The 24,451-nt window shown below is 33.8% G+C and overlaps 1 protein-coding gene across 2 annotated transcripts in view; it reads right to left on the reverse strand.

Moving 5' to 3' along the window:
- The window catches only part of Lgr4 (Leucine-rich repeat-containing G protein-coupled receptor 4), an 832,616-nt gene that overhangs the window by 16,402 nt on the left and 791,763 nt on the right, over positions 1–24,451 (reverse strand). The window lies entirely within an intron of this gene.

A 24,451-nucleotide genomic window follows, 5' to 3' on the forward strand; every position in this document is an offset into this window, starting at 1 on the left:
CCCTGAGCCATAGATTCACAGGTAATCAGGAAGTGTCTTCAGCATCTGAATCCGAAGCTGAGAACTGTTTCCTGTTAAACAGGAAAGTGGAGAAGGGGGAGCTGCTAGCTTTCTCTATAGATGAAGAGTCCTGTAGGAATCTGAAGAAAAAGAACTAACAAGCTTACTATGGACTTAGTAGGGTAACCTTCAGATACCTGTAAGTCAAGAAAAATGTAGCTAAGGGTAATTTAGATTAACCTCCAACACTGCAAAGTAGCTTTGGCATTGCTTATAGCGTTTGAGGGTACGTTTGATATAGCTCTTGTATAAGAGCCCTGGGTAGACCAAAGGGCGGTCAAAGGTTTAGGGGGAAAAATATAAAACTGATCTACTGGCAAAGTACACGGCGAGTGAAAAGAATACAGAACCACCCGAAAGGAATACTATATGGCTATAAGGAAAGTCAAGAGAGATACATGAAGGAAGCACTGTGAGGAAATTGAAAGCACTCATGCTAGTGCTAGACTTCAAAGGGTGCTCTCAAAGGAAAAAATATAACCAACTTCTTCTTCTTGTGGTGCCTATCCGTTACGGATGTTGACTACTAGCATGGCAATTCTGCTGAGTTAGTAAGCTGAGCTTAGTCTTGAAGTGGTCAAGGAAAACCATTTTCGTAAGTTCTGGAGCCAAGATATTCTTCTTTTTCCTGGTCCCCTCTTTCCGTAGACCTTTCCCTGTAATATAAGTTGCAGCAGGTTATACTTATGATCGTTTCGCATTATATGTCCAAGATATTCTAGCTTGCGTTGATTCACTGTGGATATAATTTCACATGTTTTATCCATTCGACGTAGAACCCCTCAATGTTTGCTATTCGGTCCACCCAGGAGATCCTCAGTATCCGTCTATAACACCACATCTCAAACGCCTCAAGTTTTCCCATGGAGCGGCACTGTAACCAACTTACTCCTAAATAATAAGAGCGAGTATATCAATACAGGAAGATACACGGTTAAAGAGCTCTTCGAGGTGCACTTCCTTCTGGACCACAAATAGTTGAATGACCAATTGATGGGGGATCATCAGGTAACTAGGCTTTGCAGTGAGCCTTACGAACTAACTGGCCGATAGTCAAAAAAATTGTAAACCATGAAAAAGTAGCATGGGCAATAAACTCATGCTTACACGTATAAATCTCCAGGAATGGATTTTATTTATCCAGTGTTATTACAAAAGGGACTGGAAACCTTGTACTGCTGAATATGCAATATACAGAAGTAGTGTAGCCTTCGAGTACATACCTAAAGGATGAAGGAAACTTATAGCAATTTTCATTCCTTAACCTGGCATGGTAAACAGTCCCATACATCAAGAACAATATACTTATAGAGCTGGAAATTTAATCGAAAGAGCACTTCACAGACTCGTAGCAAAAGTGGAGAACACAATTAAATAGCTAATAATAGCTGAAATAGCTGATTCTGGAAGCATTTTTGGATATAGAGGGGGCTTTCGATAATACTTCGATAATATCTATAACAAATGGACAGAGACCTAAAGAAATTCAGATTATGTGTTGGAATTCAGACGACCTCTGCTTCGGTAGGAATCATCTTTCGGTCTTCATTCCAGTATCCGCTTTGTCCACCTGTTATCTGTTATTCGAGCTATATGACCTGCCCAGTTTCACTTCAGTGTTGCTATTATCTCTATAGCATCAACTACTCCTGATCTTTGTCGTAGCTGGCGATTTGAAATCTTGTCTCGCAGTGAAACGCCCAACATAGTACGCTCCATCGCCCTTTGAGTCACACGGATATTTTTATCCTTGTCATAGTCAACGTTTCTGCTTCGTAAGTTAACATTGGAGAAACATAGTGATTAAAGATTTCATTTAAGATATATTGGTATGTCGGACGATTTGAAAACGTAGTTTAATTTGCTGAAGGCTGCCCAAGTCAGTCTTATACGAGGGAGAAGCTCAACGGTTTAGTTATCTGCTCTTATGTGAATCTGGTGACCTAGACTATATTTATAGGCCAGTACCTGATCTATGGATCTTGTTCCTATGCATATATCTTCGCTAACCACAAGATTTGTCATTATATGGGTTTTAAATATATTTATTTTCAATGCCCCTTCTAGCGAGGAAAGGTAGAGCTGATTTAAAAATTCTTTGGTCTCATCTATCCTATCAGCTATTAGCACAGTATCATCTGCAAACCTTAGGTGACTACTTACCTTAGGTGACCTTTTACATATATATTCCAAAGGCGTAGTAAACAGTTTCGGTGATATGGTGTCCCTCTGAAGTACTCCACGTTGTATAGGTAATTTCTGAGTTTGACGATCACCCACTCTAACACTAGCTTTTAGGCTTCTAACATTTGTTGATGATTTATGGTGTCACAGGTCTTTTCATATTCAACAGATATTAAAGCTATTGGTTTGTTATATTCAGTACATTTTTATGTATATGTATGTATATGTATTGTATATATTTTACAAGATTTTTTATGATCAGTACGTGATCATTTGTTCTGTAGCCTTTTCTAAAACCCGCGTGTTCTATGGGCTGATAAAATTCCAATTTATTTTCTAATCGTTTCGTAATTATTTTTGTAAATAGTTTACAAATATGGGAAGTAAACTTATGGGCTTGTAGTTTCTGAGGTCGATAATTTTGCACTGACCCTTGAACTTTATTTTTGTGTTATGTCCGGTAAAATTTTTTTATTTTTTTGTAATAATCCACTCCGGATACATTTCTGTTCTTTATACAGTTGGATATGGAAACTCTCTATACTGTTCATAATTTGATGTCGATACTCAATGATTCGCCCTTGTTCATTTCTTAATTTATAATTCTTAAGTTTTTTCTGTCAATCGACATGTTCTGTCTGAGTACATTTAAGCTTTTGTTTTTTTCTATTACTCTAGTTATTTCCATCGTATTGTATCATCTCAGATCCTTTCTAACTTCATTTTTAATTTTCTTATTCAAGATTCTACGTTTATTTTTGTTATGATCCTGATATTCTCTAAGTGTTCTCCTTTCCTCTAGAAGATGTTTTGTGCTGTGGCTTAATTTTTTGTTTTTATTTTTAGCACAAGGACAGTATTTCGTTTCAGCTTATTTCAATGTTTAAATATTCTTATTGTTCATTTCATTGATGCTGATTTTCGCTAAGTCTTTTTACTTTTGACTTCAGTGTTAAAAATTGGTTTTTGCTGTACTTAATCTATGGTCACCTCGTATTAAAAATTTATTCAAAACTGTTACATCCTGAACTATATATTATATCTTTCCGGTTTGATATTATAAAATCAATCTCATTTTTTGTTCTTTGGTTTGGACGCTTTCTTGAAGTAACTGAGCTAATATGAAAGTGACCATTAAGGTCTTCTACTATAATAGAATTTGACTAATATAATTAATTGATAAAACCAGTATATTTTACAGGTTGTGTCAATTTATTATATTTATTATATATTACAAGTTATTCTTCTAAAAATGATTTCCAAACTGTAGGTCGAAACATTAAAACAAACGTTTGATTTTAATTACAGGCATTGTGATTTATTTCGTGGTCCCCAGTTGGTCGATAGGGGAACGGCCTAACTCGTCCTAGGACCGGCGGGTAGGTAGAAAAAAAAATACCACCCGTGAACCAAAACAGACTAAGGTATGGCAACCCCAACATAAGAGTCCCTGACTCTCCAAGTTGGGGGTTGAGCTTGAGGCCAACAACCTCTTCCTGTAAAAAAGCATTTAATTATAGAATCTAAGGAACTATTAGCTGGACTGAACTTACGACGACTACTCTGCAAACGAAAAATGGAGTTGAAATTAGGAACATGGAATATCCGAACCCTGTACGGAGTTGGAACACTCACATTTTAACTAGACAGAGCAAGAGCAAAAGACAAAGACAAAGCAACAATATTGACAGTCTTGATATGAAAATTATATCTAATTTATATTAGAATCAAACTGCCAAGGTAAGAGTTGACAACCAGGACACCCAAAATATCAAAATACAGAGAGGAGTTTGCCAGGGTTGCGTGCTGTCCCCACTACTTTTCAATGTCTACAGTGAAGCGTTATTTCAAAAAGCGCTCTCAGTCTCAATAGAAGGTATATCTATCAATGGAGAAGTTTTGAATAACTTACGTTTTGCAGACGATACAGTAATAATAACGGATAACAACAATGATTTACAGAACGTATTGCAACGCCTTAATGAACGCTGTCATGAGTACGGACTGAAGATAGATTTAAAGAAAACTAAATGCATGATCATGACTAAATATGCATATGCAAATATCCAATTGACTATTGAATGTACTGCAATTGAGAGTGTTAATAACTATAAATACTTAGGAACATGGATAACATCAGATGTAGACCAAACCAAAGAAATTAGGACACGCATTGAAATAGCACGTGCATCATTCATTAAACTAAAAAGTTTCTTTGTTGTCGGGATATAAGGTTAGAACTATGCCTGAGAATGCTTCATGTTAAGTGTTCTCTACCCTTGTTTATGGCTTGGAAGCGCGAACACTAAAATAAGTCCATCTGAATAAGTTGGCCGCCTTTGAATTTTGGTATTACAGAAGAATTCTAGGAATATCATGGATTCAAAGAATGTCAAACGTGGAAGTCACTAGAAGGATAGGAAATGAGGCGGAAATAATATTAACTATCAAAAGACGAAAACTTGAGTACTTAGGACATGTGATGAGAGGGCAAAAATAGGCATTATTATGCAAGGCAAAATCCGAGGAAAGCGAAATGTGGGAAGACGAAGAACATCCTGGCTTAAGAACTTAAGAGAATGGTTTGAATGCAGTAGTGCAGAACTTTTTAGAGCGGCAGTCAACAGAGTCCGCATAGCCATGATGATTTCCATCCTTCGATAGAAGATGGAACTTAAAGAAGAAGAAGTAAACACGTACAAAGTAAATGATTCAGCACTGCAGGAAATGCGGTGGACGGGAACTAGCACTCTTGACAAAAAAACATATCCCATATATTATAGCTGCCATGCAAGTCAACACAGAGATATAGTGGAATTTATTGTAAATCAAAGAACAAAAGGCCCTATTATCGACTTTAAAGCCTACTGTCAAATACGCTTAAAAGGAAAATTTTTCAATTACAGTTTGATTAATGTACATGCCCCGACTGATGACAAACCAGAAAGAATAAAAGAAGAGTTCTTTGAAGAGCTAGAGCAAGCCTACAGAAGATGTCCCAGAAATGAGATTGTGTTAGGTGACATGAATGCAAGAATATAATGCAAGTTATAGAGGCGAAAACATAGGTTCAGATCATTGACTAGTGATCTCATCATTGAGGACTACAATTTAAACATCAGCAAAGAAAATAAAATGAATAAAAAGAAATGGAATGTGCAGAAGCTGAAAGATGCAACAATTGCAAAACGGTACTCGGAAAACATCACCAACAGGCTAAGAAATCAACATGTAAATGAAGAAGGCCAGAAAGATATAGAGTTCTACTGGACCAGAATAAACGAAAATATTGAAGCAGCAGCGAAAGATGGAACAGATAAAATGGAACAGATTGAAAATGAACAGATGGAACGAACAAATAAAGGCTACAGAAAGATGCTTACCCGACGAACTAGAACAACTGTAGAGAATTACCGGACAAAGAGAAGGGAAGAAAAGAGGCTAAACAAAAAAAAAAAAACAAAACCACTAAAACCTTAACAAAAGAGAGAAATAATTGAGAGCACAGTTCAGAGCACAAGCCATTGCAGAAGTTAGACTGGTGACCTATTAACAACAAGAAAAGATGTATTTAATAGATGGGTGAAATACTTTAACCAGGTACTTAATATAGAGAAAGAAGAAGCAAACCTGAAAGACAAAAGATATGAGGTAAGTGGAACACAGGAGAGGGAAGAGGAACCACCAAAGATTCTTAAAGTTAAAGACGCAGTTAAAAAACTAGACAGAAACAAATTACTTGGAATAGATAATTTTCCAGCAGAACTTTAGAAAGAACGTGGCCACATGGCACTTACTACAGCAGCTCATAAAAGACGTGTGGACACAGAAATCCCTCCTCAGTGATTGAAATATTGGAATACTTTTGCATTTTCAAAAGTTTAGTGGCATTTTAGTCTCTGACGAGTGGAGTACACTGAATTATTTTTATTTAAAATGGTAAGCCCATATATTGACCCGTGTTTGCGTCTTAAAACTTCGCTATTTTTTTACAGCTGAATTGTACAAGCAATCTTTGTTAAAATTTGATTGATTAAATTTATGAGCCTCTGTATTATTGATATTACCTAGTAGTTAACTTCCCTTATTGTATTAATTGGCATATAATATTTACATGAATATCAAATACTAAAATTCATAATTAACAACAAAAGGATCCATTACCGGTTAAGCTAATTAGTGGATATCGAAAATTGTAATGAACATTAATTAAGCACTTACATGTAAATTTATGTTAACGAATATAGGTTAATGTAATATAATAGAATGTGCATATAAATGCGCCAAATAATATTTGCTACTTGCTAGTGATACACGTTACCTACATACTAAAGAGATTATTATTATTAATACTATTTTATTAATATTCTTCTGCATGCAAATCTCGTAAACCTTTTCAAGCATAGAGATAAGATTGGCATCAAGACTAGAATTTTATATGTACGAGTGCTGCTCTGTAAATTATTGGAAAAACATAAAATATATTTAAAAACATTGCTGATATTAACATTACTTCTTGTCAAAGTACTTTTATTTCAAAAACGTTGCCTTGTTCTTTTGAACTACGCGTCAACAACAAAACCTAGTCTTCTTCTTCTTCTAATGGCGCTACAACCCTTTGTGAGTCTTGGCCTGCTTAACAATGTTCTTCCATTCTGCCCTGTCGGATACTTTCCTTCGCCACTGCCTGATGTTCATGGTTTTAAGATCCCTCTCTACGTCCTCTATCCATCTTTTACAGGGCCTTCCTCTTGTTCTGTTTCCTTGGGGCTTCCATCTCTGGACTACTTTTACAGCTCGATTATCTGGCATTCTTTCTAGGTGACCAAGCCAGTTTAGTCTTTGTGACTTTACAAATCTGACAATAGTCAGTGTACAATGCATTAGTTCATCCAGCTCGTGGTTCATTTTAATTCTCCACGAACTATCGCTGCATTGGGTTGGTCCAAATATCTTCCTTAGTATTTTGCGCTCAAATATTCTCAGTTGATTTTCATCAGTGGTTGAGAGGGTCCACGTTTCACATCCATAGGTGACCACTGGTCTAATTACTGTTTTGTAGATTTTCAGCTTAGACTCACGATTGAGTAACTTACTTTTCATTAAGTCTTTGTATGCATAAAAGCACTTATTACCGCTAAGAATCCGTGCTTGTATTTCTTGACTGATGTTGTTGTCATTTATTATTGAGCCTAGGTAGGGAAAAGTGGAGGCATATTTGTAGGTATGGTTGTCTACCTTCAGATTCTCATGTTCATTCGATTTTGTGCACTCCATATATTTTGTTTTGCTTTCATTTATATATAGACCAAACGTAGCAGCTTCTCGTTTCAGTTCTATAACTTTTTCGCTTAATACCCTTTTGTTGCGGCTTATTATGGCAACATCATCCGCATATGCGCATATTTGCATAGATCTTGTATTAATACAGCCGTTTATATCCAGTTTTCTAACAACAGCTTCTAAAGTTAGATTAAAAAGTGTTGTTGATAAGGCATCCCCATGTCTAACTCCATTTTCAATATCAAAGGCCTGCGTCATATCTCCATCTATTCTCACCATAGCTTTGGAACCCTCCAGAGTCATTCGTATAAGTTTAACCAACTTATTGGGTATCCCTAACATAGATAGTTGCTTTAACATCTTTTGTCGATCTACTCCATCAAACGCCTGTTTGAAATCGATATACAAGTTGTAAATAGGTATGTTATATTCAACACATTTTTCATGTATACCTCTTAACATATGTATTTGGTCTATAGTTGACCTCTTTGGTCTGAAGCCACATTGGTATTCACCAATAATCTCCTCCGAAAACGATTCCAGGCGGCTATATATAATTCCTGATAATATCTTGTAGATGACATTTAAAACTGTTATGCCCCTATAATTTTTGCAGAGTCGTTTGTCTCCCCCTTTGTACATAGGAAGTATGATTCTCACTTTCCAATCTTTTGGGATGACTTCTAGTGTCCATATGCGGTCGATTAGTTTATGGATACGCCTCCATAGCGCATGTCCACCATTCTTTATCAGTTCTGCAGTTATTCCATCTGTGCCAGGTGCTTTGTTATTTTTTAGATGTTTTATGACGTTTATCGTTTCTTCCAATGTTGGTTGCTCAACTAGTTGTTCTGCTGTGTGGTGAATTATCTCTTCATCTTCGTTTTGTTCTTTTTCTGGGTTTAACAGCTCTTGAAAATGCTCCTTCCACCTTTTCATTATTTCCTCTTTCTCGCTGATAATTGCCCCATTTTTGTCCTTGCAAACTGTTGATCTTGTTATGTATCCTTGAGTGCATTGCTTGATTTCCTTGTAAAATTTTCTAGCCTCTCTTCTGTTATTATAATTTGTAATTTGTTGTATTTTTCTATTCAACATTTCTCTCTTTTTCCTTCTGCATATTTTCTTTGCATCTTTTCTGAGTTCTTCATATGCCTTTCTATTCGATCGGGAATCCCTTTGTAGACATTTCTGTCTAGCTATATTTTTGCTATTTATTACTTGTTGGCAATCTTGGTCAAACCATTCCTCGTTTCTTTGGCTTGAGGTTTCACCTAATGTTTCCTTTGCCATATTTGTAATTGTCGTTTTGATGATATTCCATTCTTCTTCAATGTTGTTTTGTTCTCCTCTTTCATTTAATATTACTTTTATTTTCTGCTGGTACTCATTCTTCTTTTTAGGATTTTTAAACATATATGTATTCCATTTTCTTTGTTTGGCGCCTTTCTCTTTTCTTACCATTGATAGTCTTTGTTTTATCTTCGATATAACCAAGAAATGGTCCGAATCGCAATTTGCGCCTCTATATGTTCTAACATCCGTTACGGAGGTTGCCCACCGCTTAGATATTAATATGTGATCAATTTGATTAAATTTATTAGTACCAGGTATCATCCAGGTTCCTTTATGAATATTTTTATTTTTTTTTTAACAAAACCTAGTGCATTCTGAAAAACTCTTGCCGTATTTGCAGATTTTTACCATATTCTCATTAGGTGCGGTTGTTCATATCGGATCTGAATAATACTAATGATATTTTGACAATCCACTATCTTTATATTCTTGAGACACGCGATTCGTCACCTATCCAGCTTTTGATTTTTATTAATTTATCTCACATTTGTAGTATTCTATTTTCCTACAGCTTATATAAAACTTTTGATGGTACTGTACCAAGCCACGCCGTTCTTTAACTTCCCATATAATTAACCCAGTCTGTGTTTAGACTATTTTGAAAAATGCGTGATATTGCCGCTGACTACGCTTTAAATGTGAGCTCCCCCCTATAATTCAATTTCGTCTAAGTTGAAACCTGTTGTGTAATCTGTACCGACTTAGAATGTCTATATTACTACTCAAATTTTAATTATTCTGGCTATCGGTTATAAAAAGAACCGAACACCCCGATTTTATTTTTTTCGTTTCGTTTGTTGGTCGCTGACGCCAATCTATTGCAGTTTTTTCAAAGGTTTTTGCAGTTTAGTAGTGAAAAACTCATGTTTTTGATAAGTTTTTAGCCCCATTCGTTTAAATATAGAAGTATTTTTTATATTTTGTAGAGTTTTTTCAATATACGTTTTAATTTCTTGGCCTGTCCGTATTATGCCATCAAATTCCATATTGCCGTTTATTCTGCCGACGAGAAGAAAGTAATGTACTCCTGCTTTGTGTCAACTCTTAACAACTCTACTTTTGGCGTTAGCATATGAGCCGAGGAAGTGAATGCCCCTCAATTTACCACTGGCCGATCTTAATGAGTGTAAATATTTTAAATAGACGATAATATTGAATTTGTAAGGTTACAAACGTCACATGTTAGTTATGTTTCTTTTAATAATTATTTTATTTCAATTTCTTTTGATTTTATTCATTTATTAACTTTATATCTTATTTTACTATTTTCATTCTAAAAATAGTTGGCGTCCAAATTTTCATTCAACCCTTCAATCAACTTTCTATTTACTAAATATTCTGTATCCATAGCTCCAACACAAGCTGAGAAATAGTTTATTGAAAGTTGGTTCTTCTTCGTCAAACATTTCGTGGAAAAATCATAGAAGCTTTTCTGTAGTGATTAAAAAAAACTTTATTTATATTTTTTATTAGAGTTTCTAGCACCAATCCAAGGAAATTATGAGAAGAATATTCATCAGCATGAGTTGGCGCTACGGCCCTTCGTGAGCCCTGGCCTGCCTCAAAACATTCTTTCATCATTCCTTGTCGAGTGTCTTCCCCATATCCTTACTCCAATCTTTCTGAAATCGTTCTGCCCATCGTCCATATATCTGAGTTTAGGTCACCCCTTCTTCTTCTTCATAGTGGTCTATTTAGCATGGTTATTTTAGAAGGATCACTTTTATCTAACCGCATAACGTGGCCTACCTATTTAAGATGGTTTATTTTGATAGTTTTTACGATATCTGCATCACCAAAAAGTCTATCGAGTTCGAAATTAGCCTTCTCCACAGACCCTGTTTATTAACTTTGCCATATATGGCCCTCAATAATTTTCTTTCAAAGATTCATAGTAACTCTTTATCTTGAGTCGTCATTGCTCATGTTTCCGATCCGTGAGTGAGCACTGGGCGTAGTATTATTTTACAAAGTTTGCGCTTTGTTGCTCTTGACATATTATTCGCTCTTAATTGAGGGGCTACGCCAAAATAACAGCAATTAGCCACGCATATTCGTTTTCTTATATCTTTGGATGTGTTGTTTTTGCAGTCAACCAGTATACATAAAGTGCAAAATTCTTCCACCGTTTCTATAGTTTCGTGTAGCACCTCTAACTTATTTTGTGTGTTCTTGATATAGTTGGCATTTATTTAGTTTTCTGAGTGTTAATCAGAAGTTAATTTTTGAATCGTGTGACAGCTTCAACTGCTTCATTTCGGGTTTGTCCAATGATCACGACGTATCCCATTATTTATATATTACGAGTATATATATATATATATATATATATATATATATATATATATATATATATATATATATATATATATATGTATATATATATATATATATATATATATATATATATATATATATATATATATATATATATATATATATATATATATATATGTATATATATATATATATATATATACATATATAATATAAATAATGTTGGTCCGTATTTTTTTTGTGACGAAAAATTTGAAAATCACCCTGCTAATTATCACTCTAATAATAGTCATTACCCCTTTACAATTCACTTTAATGTACTAATGGTATCCTCCAGTTTGGCAGGTTTAAAATGCTTGGTTTTGAAAAAAAAATTAGTTTAAAATGAGAGGAAGTTTTGGTGTTTTTACAAAAAATTTTCTTTTGTTCAAAAAAGTCGAAAACTCATATAGAACTACAGATAGAACTATATTATACAGTGAAAGGAAAAAAGAGTGGTCACCCTATAAATTTCTGAAACTAAAAATTCATTGGAAGTTTTATGCACTGTTTCATTTGGGTCTCAATTTAAATATTTATTGCGATCATTTATGCTTGTTGGCGTTTATGTTGTTGTTTTCTATTATCGCAACTGCTACATACTCACGTTGACCTAGTTCCGTAAAAGATTTACCTTACAAAGATATGATCATTTTATTGCGATGGAACTTTTAAGAAATCGCCATTCCACTGCATTTGGTACAAGAAACGTCTGCACGAGGTTCAAAATGTGAATGTAAGTGAGAGAACGGTTAGAAGTTGACTCAATGAAAGAAGACCAATGGCAAGAAGGTAGGCTATTATTCCCGAATTACAACCCAGATACTCTAAGAATCGATTATTGTTCTCGACAACATCAACACTGGGATATACATATAGGATTGGAGCCGAATTCTCTTAACTGATGGATTGCGGTTCTGTTTGATGTCTGGCGTTGGACAAGAGGGGGTTTGGACACGGAGAAATGAAAGATATGCCCAAGCTTGTAAGTTCCATGTAATAAAGTTTGGAGGTGGTGGTGTCATGGTTTGGGCTGCAATCTCATTTGAAGCTCGAACTAAACTTATTTTTATCAATGGCCCCTGATGCTCACCAGTGTATAGAGGATGTTTTGGCAGAATTAGTAAATTTACCAAATTTAATACCAGATATTAGACAATTTTATTCATGTTCAGTCGTAATTTTTATGGTTTATAATTCGTTTCGATTTTACACTATTTTCTTATGGACTTTTATTTTCGGAAATTTACATTTTAAACCTACAATACTTACAAATTTGGCGAATCTCTAACAGATTTCGATTTATTTGAAAAAAAAAAGGAATTCTTTGTAAAAATACAAAAATCCTGCTCTCACTTCAAACTGATTTTCTTTCAAAATTAAGGATTTTAAAGCAGAAAAACTCTAGAGTTATACCAAATGTATGGTATATAATGTATTGGTGTGTACAATAATAGAGAAATTCTAAAGGGGTAACGATTATTTTTAATTAGGTGGTAATAAGGCTGATTTTCACGTTTTTTGTTGCTGAAAAAAATACGGACCCACCTTTATTTTGTCATGACTCATACGCTTATGAAACGCACCTGGCGGATCATAGGGGCCTTCACATTTTGCTCTTTTGCAATGTGTCTTGAGTGAAATGTCTTTAATCTTTCCTATCGGCCTCTCTTGGCTAACTCTTGTTTTTTCCGACCCCGAGTGGCTATTAGGGTAATCCAAGGGCGGACGGGTCACTATAATTCTGTCTACTACACTCTACTTTTCTTCTCTCGACTAAGGGAGTAAACCCTAACAGAAAATCCTGGTCCTCCTGGTAGGAAGTTGTGACGTAGGGCCTGCTCCTCTACACCCGTGAAAAAACTTACTGCAAAAAATTCTAAAATCCAGCCTCGGAATACGGACGGGAAAAAACGAAGAGGACCTAGCAAACGAACAAGGACTTTGAATATAAATACATGTAATATCCAAGGATGGAGAACCAAGTCAGATGAAGTCATGGCAGAAGTAAAGAAAATAAAATCAGATATCACGGTTCTTACCGAAACAAAGAAAAAAGGCCAAGGTAGTGAAGACATAGGAGGTTTTATACATATTTATAGTGGAGTAGAGAAAGACAAAAGAGCACAAGCAGTAGTATCAATATTGATAAAAAAAGACTTAAAAGAAAACCTGAAAAGCTGGGAGCAGATCAATGAGAGAATTATTAGAGTATCTATTACGTAGAAAGGGCACGACCTCGAGATTATTGGAATATATGCTCCGTCAGAAAATGCATCAAAAGCAGCTAAACAAATATTCTACGAAACCTTATCGGAACTCATTGAAAATATAAATAGCCGCAAAGAAATTGTGTTGTTGGGAGATTTTAACGCTTGGACAGGAACAAAAACAAATGACAAAGTCGTAGGAAAATATGGTGACGCTAAAACAAATGAAAATGGGGAACACTTAATCGAATTCTGTAAACAGCACTCTCTGAAAATCCTAAACGGATTCTACCAACATAAAAACATACATAAGTACACCTGGGTTCAACCAACGAGAAACACAAAGTCAATTATAGATTATGTCATCACAAAACAAGAAACACACATACAAGTTAAAGACATAAGAGTATTAAGAGGACCGGAGTGTGGAACTGACCACTATATGGTAAGATCAAAATGTTACCTACAGTATCGACCTCGGCTACTACATCAAAATGACAACCAACTAGCTCAATCAAAACCCCTGGAATCGAATCTACCTAAATACAATATTGATGCACTGCAAAACGACTCGACATCATTCTTATATAAGCTGCGACTCAGCCAAAAATTGGCAAACCTGATCTACTCCTCAGCCCAGAATACCTATAAAGAGATAATCAATAAAATCAATGAAGCAGCTTACGAAGCGTTCGGCACAATCCAAAAGAACAGAAAGAATACTCCATTGTGGTGGACAAATGACATCGCCAATGCAGTACACAACAAGAAACAAGCATATCAAAAGTGGCTAAAAACAAATGATCCAGATGATAGACGAACATATGCAAGATCAAACAGAGAAGTAAAAAATTTAGTAACTAAAGCAAAAAATATTTCCTGGGAAAGTAAATGCGAAGAACTCAACAAATATATAGGGTCAACAAGATCAAGAGAAGCATGGAAAACGGTAAAAAATCTGAGAACAAACAGAAAAGAAACGAGTAGAATAGATTTAATAGAAGAAAGATCTTGGATCGAACACTACTCACAACTTTTGACTGAAACAAGACCTCAATTCACGAACATCAGTTCAACAACATATGAACTGGAATTCAGTGAAGACGATGAAATAACAGTACAGAAAGTCGAGAATGCAATACAAACTCTAAAAAATCGGAAGTCATGCTGACCACAAGGTATACCAAATGAATTATTAAAACATAGCCCACAAGTATTACGGGAATTACTGGCGTATGTCTTCACCTAATTCTATAATGGACACGACTTACCACCGGAGTGGACAAAAGCACATATTAACAACATCTACAAAAAAGGAGATAGAAAGAATTGTTCAAACTACAGGGGGCTAAGTGTCATAAATTCACTCTCAAGACTGTATGGAAAAATAATAAAAAACAAAATTGAAAAAGAGATGACAGATGTTGAAGAACAGAATGGCTTTCGTGCAGGCAGATCCTGTATGGACAGTATATTCTCTCTAAAGCAAGTTATCGAGAAAAGATTAGCCCACAACCTTTCGACTCATATAGTCTTTATAGATCTGACAAAGGCATACGATAGTATACCACTTTCAATGCTTTGGGTAGAAATGGAAAAACAAGGAATAAGCAAAAAAAATATACAAGCAGTACAACAGCTCTACAAAAATATGACGGCAAACATTAAAACTGGAAATAGATTAACTAGAGAAATTCCTATTAGTAAGGGCCTAAAGCAAGGCTGCTGCATAGCACCTACACTCTTCAAAATATATCTAAATGAGGCACTCTCAGTGTGGAGAAGAAAGTGCTGCAATATGGGCATCCCAATCAGAGATGATAGATTGTACACGATACACTTCGCTGACGACCAAGCCATTCTAGCTGAAGACGAGAGTGATGTAGGCTACATGCTTATAAAACTGGAAGATGAGTATACCAAATGGGGCCTCACAATTAATATACAAAAAACTGAGTACTTAGTTGTAGGAGAAAAACCAGAAAGCCTACAAATCGAAATGGGAACTATAAAACCAACAGACAATTTCAAATACTTGGGAGTCCAAATAACATCAAAAGCAGGAAGTAGCGAAGAAATACACTCCAGGATTGGCCAAGCAAGATCAGCCACCAGACAGCTACACGGACTATTATGGAATAAAAAAGAAGTCAATCCTCACAAATTTAGGTAAGTTTTTTTTATTGAAATATAATTTCTAGGCTACCAGTCTCGAGGATTAGAATATGTGCCTCATTGTTAGACCACAGTACATAGGTCTTTGTTTTGACAAAAACTAAAAGCTACAAAACAACATGCAATAAAGCATGAGCACCTAATTTTAAAAACAAAATTGAAACAATCAAGCAAACAATTGTACCCTTAATTAAATAAAATAGTTGGTACTATATATACTGTTAATTAAATAATAACTGTAAAAATTAATATAGTAAAAGAATTGACGTATTATACAATACATTAAGACATTTGTGGCATTGGTTGTAACCAATCTGATGGAAACTGTACAATATAGTCAGTTAATTGATATAGGGTATGTATCTTAAATTTGAAATTACATGTAAAAAGTTCTTCTTCTTTTGGTGCCTATTCGTTTCGAATAGTGGCCATCATTCTGGCTATAATTATTTTATTAACTGATGCTTTAAATAGATTGGTTGTCGTTGTGGAGAACCATTTCCTTAGGTTTTTTAACCATGATATTCTTCTTCTCCCAATATCTCGCTTTTCGAATAATTTGCCTTAAAGGATTATTTTCAGTAATCTGTATTTAGCGCCGTTTTTCATTATGTTTCTCATTATGTGTCCAAAATATTCTAACTTTCTCCTTTTATCCTATACATTACTTCTATTTCTTTCGCCATTCTTCGTAGTACAGTCTCGTTGGCTATCTTGTTCGTTTATGATATCCTTAGGATTCTTCTGTATAGCCACATCTCGAAGGCTTCGATTTTTTTAAATGTTAAAGGTAATGTAAAAAGTTTAAAAAAATTATAATATGAAAATATAAAAAAGACTTACATATCAGATACAAGACGCGCTCTTCTATTATGTGTAATATTGCAACTCACCAACACCCTCAAGGAACCCATTCATTAAGATATGTAAATATGTGATATTATTTTAAATTTTATGTGACCAAGCCATATGTAATTAGAAAGGAGGTTTTATCTCCGATGAATTTAGTTAATTTTTATTGTCTTTGTCCAAACAGTAATTAATATAGTAAAATTTTTTGCCTTTTTTTAAAACTATAACGATATCACACACATTTAAATTACAAACACAATTTTTAAATTTCGAGTTGATGGTCAGTTGCAATATTACACATAATAGAAAAGCATTCTTATATCTGATATGTAATTTCATATTTTCATATATTTCGTTTAACTTTGCACATATGTAATTTTAAATTCAACGTACATACTCCATAGCAATTACTATATTGTACAGTCTGATGATTGAAGATTGAAGGCAAGAGAGGAGTAGGTCGCAAACAAATGTCGTGGCTACGGAACATAACGAACTGGACAGGCATAAATAACACTGGCGATCTTTTACATGCCGCAAAATACAGACGTCTGTCCAGACGTCTGTCTTTTGCTGTCTGTCTCCAAAGAAGAAGACAGTCTGATGGTTAAAACAAACGCCATAAATGTCTGAAGGTGGTATTGTATGTTACGTCATGGTGGTATTGTCAATCCTTTTACTATATTAATTTTAACAGTTATCATTTAATTAACAGTTTATATGGTACCAACTCGTTTACTTAATTAAGATTACAGTTGTTTGCTTGATTGATTCAAATTTTGTTTTTAAAATTTTTTGTATTATTATTCTGAAGCTATTTTGTTGTGGCATCTTAAAGTAATTCCTATTTAATTGGAAATGAACCACAATTGAAGTTTAAAATAAGTTTATTGACGTTTCAATTTCCACGATAACGATTTTAGAAGTGGAAATTGAAACGTCTATAAACTCATTTTAACCTTTAGTAATGGTGGTTTATTCCCATTAAAATAGTAATTAGTTTTTTGTCTTATGTGTTCATTCTTTGTTTTATGTTGTTGTTTTTTAGCTTTTAGTTTTTCTTAAAACAAAGACCTATGTACTGTGGCCCGATCATAAGGCACACATTGTAAGCCTCGAAACCAGTAGTCTAGAAATTATATTTCAATAAAATGCTTACTTAAGATTGTGAGGATTGACTTCTTTCCTATACAACTATACACTAATAGAAATATTATTTAATACACAATTCACCACAAATTTATAATAATGGCAGGTTTTTATATACGTTCCAATATATGGTTTACATTGCGTATTGTACAACTAAAAGTTTCAAACACCCCTCGTACTCATAGTCTGTTTAGTAATAAGTGCTCTCGAATTTCGTTGTCTAATTTCACCTGCAGAATAGCAATTATCATTTAGGATGAAATCTACTGAACAACTAAAAGCAACAACGTATTGTCCAATTTCCCTTCAAATTAACTTTCATTGTCAACATCGCTTTTTTATTATTAAACGTTTTACTTTCAGTAAAACTCGAAACGTTAAAATAATCGCATTTTCAATTAAAAATTTTCAATTAGAGGCTATTATAACATATAAGTGCCACTAGCTTTACGACCATATAAATTCAATTAGTAACAGCAAAAAATACGAAACCAGATAATTTTTCTGCAATAAATATGAAAGAGAGAGATAAGAAAATGACGTCAAAATCGTGTTGTCAGTATTACTCCAGTAACGTGACGGCGAAACTGTTTAATTTTCAGTGTCACCACCAAATTACCACTAATCGCTAATGTTACGCTTAAGCTTAAACGTATAAGAAAACCACAAAGACCTCCAAAATTAGATGTTAGAAAACTGAAAGAAGTTGATATAAAAATCAAACTTCAACAGAAAATATACGAAAACATTGATAAATTAGATACTAACCCTTACGAGATAAACGAACAATGGGAAACACTAAAAAACTGCCTCCTCGCTCCATGCAAAGTGATATTAAAAGAACCGACACGAAAGAAAGACAATTGGATGACCGACGAGATACTCGGCATGATGGAACAACGAAGACAAGCCAAGAACAAAGACAGTCACAATTACAAAATCATTAACAACGAAATCAGAAAAAAGATAAGAGAGACAAAACAAACTTACTATAAGGAAAAATGTAAAGAGATAGAGGATCTTCAGAACAAATACGACCTATTCAACATACATAAAAAGGTTAAAGAAATGGCAGGACTGCAAAAAAGAAACCACAATACAACTCTTTTAGATAAAAATGGAAATACTATGATAACGACTGACGAAAAACTAAAACGATGTGAAGAGTATATGGAAGAGCCCTTCGACGACGAAAGAGGAAACCCACAAGACTTGTCTTTTGAGGACAGAGAAACAAGTGCAGAAATTACAAAGGAAGAAATAATGTATGCACTAAAGAACACCAGAAACGGAAAAAGCCCGGGGCCAGATCAACTGCCTATTGATATCCTTAAAATAATAGAAAATGAGTACATTGATGTCCTCTTAAAGCTTTTTAATAAAATTTATCAATCGGGTGACATACCCAACGAATGGTTGACCTCAACATTCATTTGTCTCCCAAAAAAAGAAAAATGCTAGAGAATGCACCGACCACCGTACCATAAGCCTGATGTCTCACACACTTAAATTGTTTTTAAAGATCATTCAGGTTCAGGATCATTAGGTTCTACTTACCGTCCGTTTCACTTTTGGACTTATGCCGTTGATTGCTTATTATTTTTTAGGGTCAAAAACTACCTCTATTAGAAAAAATCGTATAATTGTAAATTAAAGCAAGTTATTGATTCAAATAATATTTTAATAAAGTAAATGGATGTCAATTAACATTCTTCTTCTTCTTCTGGTTCCTATCCGTTTCGGATGTTGGAAATCATATTGGCAATCATGACCTTGCTCGCTGCGGCTCGAAACAGCTCCGTTGAGGTTTTCTTAAACCATGTTCTTAAATTCCGCAGCCATGATATTCTCCTTCTACCGGGTCCTCGCTTACCTTTGACTTTACCTTGCAATATAGACTGCAGCAGGGAGTAACGGTGCTGATTTCTCATAACGTGTCCCAGATATTGCAATTTTATGCGTTTGATCGTAAACACAATCTCTGGTTCCTTCTTCTAGAACTTCATTTTTTCTAGAACTTCCTTGTTCGTGATCCTTGCTGTCCATGATATTCTCAGCATTCTTCTATAAAGCCACATCTCAAATGCTTCAAGTTTTTTAATAGTGGTGTCTGTAAGCGTCCATGCCTCCGCCCCGTACAACAACACAGAGAAAACATAGCATCTCAAATGTCTCATTTTTGTATCCAGGGATATGTTGTGACTTTTGAAGATGGCGCTCATTTTGTTAAAGACCGTTCTTGCCTTTCCTATGCGGCACTTTATTTCCTGTACATTGCTCCACTGTTCGTTTATAATAGTTCCCAGGTAGCAATACTGTTTTACTCGCTCTATCTGCGTCCCATTAATGTATAGATGAGCCCCATTTATATTCTCCTTGCTGACAATCATTTGTTTGGTTTTGTGGGTATTAATGTTTAGTCCGTACTGTTGACTGTACTCGTTTATTCTGTCCATTAGCCTCTGAAGTCCCTCTAAACTATCTGCTATCACCATGGTGTCGTCGGCATATCTAACATTGTTTACTCTTTCACCATTTAGAAGGATGCCTTCGTCTATTCCGTAAAGAGCCTCGTTAAACATTTTTTCTGAGTACATATTAAATATCAACGGCGATAGAATACATCCCTGTCTAACTCCGCGTAGTATTTTTATGTGATCTGTTTCTTCTCCGTTATTAACATTAAACAACATAATTTAAGGTTTTATCAGAGTTTAACCCCTAAATCTCACCTCCTAGAATAGTTATAATCAAAACAATGTCATTGAATACCTTGTCTCCACTGATTTGCATAAAAGTTTGAATTTAAGTTATACTTACCCTCCACTGAAATTGTTCCGTTGGTTGCTTTTTAGTTTTTAGATTAGAAAACTACCCCTTTGAGAAAAACATCATATAATTGTAAATTTAAGCAATTTTGAATTATTTAATTACTTATATTGTGACAATAAATTTAGATTTCCGTACTGTTTTAACTTTTTACCACATAATTTCTATCCTTATAAAAACCACTTTTTGTAAAGAAATTTGAATAGTAGTATTTTTTTTAATTAAAACTATAAATACAATAATTTTTTAATAAAAATGTTATGAATTTATTTTATTTCTAATAATTAATAACAAACCCCTTATTAGTTTGTTTGCATGTCTGAAAGTATGTCTGTGCCTTAATAACATACTATGTGTATCTTACAATGCTCCACAATATGCGTTTTGATATCTCCTAAAATATGTGATTGTTTTTTTACTCATAACTCGGTTAGCTTGTAATCGTTTCAAAAAATTTATTATTATAAGTCCGAGTAAATATTCAAAATAATGTTGCTCACGTCATCTATCCACCGGGCGCGGAAGCATCTAACCTACTCCAAGAACCAAACTGTAGTCCTAATGGATCCGGCCTTGGCCGCCTCAAAATTAGAGCGTTGGTAAACTCTTCGCCATTTATCTCCCTTTTTCTCTTTGTACGTCCAACAGGACGAAAATTTTGTATTAGTGGTCTCTTGACGAGGTAAGTCTGAAAATTCCTTTTCTCTTATATATTTTCAAATAAATATTTATTTTAGACCCTTACCGGGAGCCTCAATAGTTGATAAAACTATTGGGGTTATGGATTTATGGTATGTGTTCTGAAACTAACAATTTAAAAAATATCCTGTTTGCTTAATTTGAGAAATACACGTAAAACAGATTTGTTTGGAAAGGTTTTGTAAGCCCCGCCCATTGTGACGTCAGACTTAGGTAGTCCATTAGCGAGCAACCCCGGTACTAGGTTATAAGGTGCCGGCTGGAAAACAACCATAGGCGATCTTCGTTTTTTTTTTAATTAGATAATTTTATTTATTTAATCTTTTGGCAACCGTTTTATGTTAACTGAATGCAACACTAGATAATATTCTTTTAACTGTACAGTAAGCTGACAAACTGTTCATATTAAAAAAAAACACATAGAATACTGAATTAACAAAGCTCATGATCAACTAAATTTTGTGTAAAATGTTCATTTTTCTACAATTTATTTATTTACGCTACTAACTGCTATCATAAAACCTTTAAACAACTTTAAAGAAATTAGATGAAACTAAACAAAGTATTTCAAATAAGTGTAAAATTTGTTTTTTGAAACATATTATATTAACCAATAAATTCTATTATAATACTATAGGGTAGGAATTCTGTGTTGTTTATTTTTGTATACAGGGTGGTCCTTAAGTAATTGTACAAACGAAAACCGTAAATTCTACACTTTAAAATATTACGATTTAAGCCAAGTTGCTTTAATAAAATGTTGATATTAAGAAAGATACAGGGTGTTAAAGTGCAAATTTAAAATTCTATTTTTCGCTATAACTTTCATGTTTGTAAAGATTTATGCATAAAAATTTACAACTGGTTACTTTTAAATATCAGAAATTATAATTTGATGCACACTTTGATGTAGCTGATAGAGGGCGCCACATATGCCACATATGTGGCATAAATTTGCACTTAACTTTTTTGCTGTTTGAGTTACCTGTATTTTTGATAAAAAATATTAAGGATACATTATTTTAACAAAAAAAAGGTATACTTCTTAATAACTTCAAAACTTAACAGTTTTCGTGATAATCGCATTTTACAAATCAGCTGCATAATTCTGATTTAAGGCAATTACTCCAAGCAACGAAGGAAAAATAGACAAAAACATTAATAAATCTAAATTTTGGTATAAATTACCTTTAACTAAAGTCAATAGTTAACGAAATAATAAATAAAATAAATATATCAGCAGGATAATTAATAATAGGATTTGACAAAAACAGAATAATAGGGATTTTACATAAAACATTTTACGTTTTATGTTAAATTAAAGTCATAATCAAAACATTTTGTTTACAAACCAAATTAAGAAATAGTTAAACTAAATAACATAACTTTTTGTTATGTTATTTAGTTTAGCTGTCCACTATTTTCTTTAATTCATTTGTCAATATATTACATAAAAGATCGTCTCATGTTAAATAGCATCATTGGTTCTAAAGAAACTGCTGCGGTATTTATTTCTTCCCATAGTTTGTTGCGAATGTTTATGGGATTCTTATAGACACGTTGTTTTAATACGCCCCATACACCAAAATCAAGCGGATTAAATTCTGGGCTACGTGGTGGCTATAATGTATAATGGATGAATATATTCTTTTGGATACATATCCAAACCTTATGGTATATTATGGAACTACATCTTATGTGTGGCAGAGGTTAAACTGTGATGTATTTGATTCATTGGTTACTTATATAAACACGGAATAACCTATAGATGTCATTACTTATTCATATGATTACGTTACAGCTTACGAGTCACTATAATTACATCTCGAACAAATGGTCTATTATGATTAACTAACGAACTATTATTATGCTGAACTAAATTACCTGTTTGTTTATTATATTTATAACAATATCGGTTATTAGGCCAACGATGATATTTTTGTAAAAATGCTGAGTTTTTAAGGTTATATTGGTAGCAAAAGTATTATGAAACAAGACACGTATGTGTTATTCAATACCTGGGCTTTAGTTTCTATTTGTTGTAATAAAAATGGTTAAATAATTTACGTAATGAATGATAAGTATTCTTTTGAGATTTTTTATAAATTAAATAATTATATATTATAATTATAAATAATGATATCAATATCTCACCACATTGCAAAGAAATATGACTGCCACGTTAAATCCAACGTTCAGAACAGTTATATTTAAGTATGTTCTCACTGCCTTCTCTCTAGAATGTGGTGGTGTACTATCTTACATAAACCACATATTTTGTGTTTTCAGCATTTTACAATAGGGAAAAAGTAATACAACTCCAGTAGGTATAGAAACTTAAGAAGCGATATAAAAGGGAAAATGTAAACATGATGACGGCCAACGTCTGAATATGGATACGGCACCTAAAGAAGAAGATGAAAAATATTTTCATGAGACATTTAGCAGCCATAACAAAAATTTTGAAATGTTACATTATCATCTTTGAGTTGTTGTAATAAGAATAAACTGTAAATTATGGTTATCTACAGGTATTCAGTGCTTCACCGCACAAATATTACAACTAAGAATTATTATGCAGCTGACTTATAAAATGCGAATATCTCGAAAACGGTTAAATTTTGAGGTTATCAACAGGTATACCTTTTCCTTGTAAAAATAATGTATCTTTAATATTTTCTAACACAAATAGAGCTAACGTTAAGAGCAAAAAAGTTAAGCGCAAATCTATGCCACACATGTGGCATATGTGGCGCCCTCTATCAGTTACATTAAAGTTTGTATAAAATTATAATTTATCCTGCTTTAAAGCATTTAAATATAAATTTTTGTCCAAAAATATTTACAAACATAAAAGTTATAGCGAAAAATAGAATTTAAAATTTCTACTTTAACACTCTGTATCTTTCTTAATATCAACATTTTATTAAAGCAAGTTGGCTTAAATCGTAATATTTTAAAGTGTAGAATTTACGGTTTTCGTTTGTACAATTACTTAAGGACCACCCTGTATACGTGTGTGGGTTGTAAAAATAACAAACACAGATTACCGTATTATGATTGGAATTGAAACCTCATTTAAAAAATTAATTTTCCTAATTTACTATTTTGTATAAAACTAGCAGGAAAAAAGCACATTTCGGCGTCCCCACACAGTGGCGCCCGCCTGCAGTGCATCCCTTTGCAGACCCGTTATCGCCGGCCCTGTGAGTTTGACACGATTTCCTTCTTAGACATTTTTGGTTTTGGAGCGTTTTGCCTTTAATTTTCTCGAAACATTTCACCCGTCGGAACACTATGATACGTTGTTTTGGATGCTGTTAATGAAAGTATATTAA

The sequence above is a fragment of the Diabrotica undecimpunctata genome, chromosome 2, assembly GCF_040954645.1.
Source record: "Diabrotica undecimpunctata isolate CICGRU chromosome 2, icDiaUnde3, whole genome shotgun sequence".
In the NCBI taxonomy this organism is placed as follows: Eukaryota; Metazoa; Arthropoda; class Insecta; order Coleoptera; family Chrysomelidae; genus Diabrotica; species Diabrotica undecimpunctata.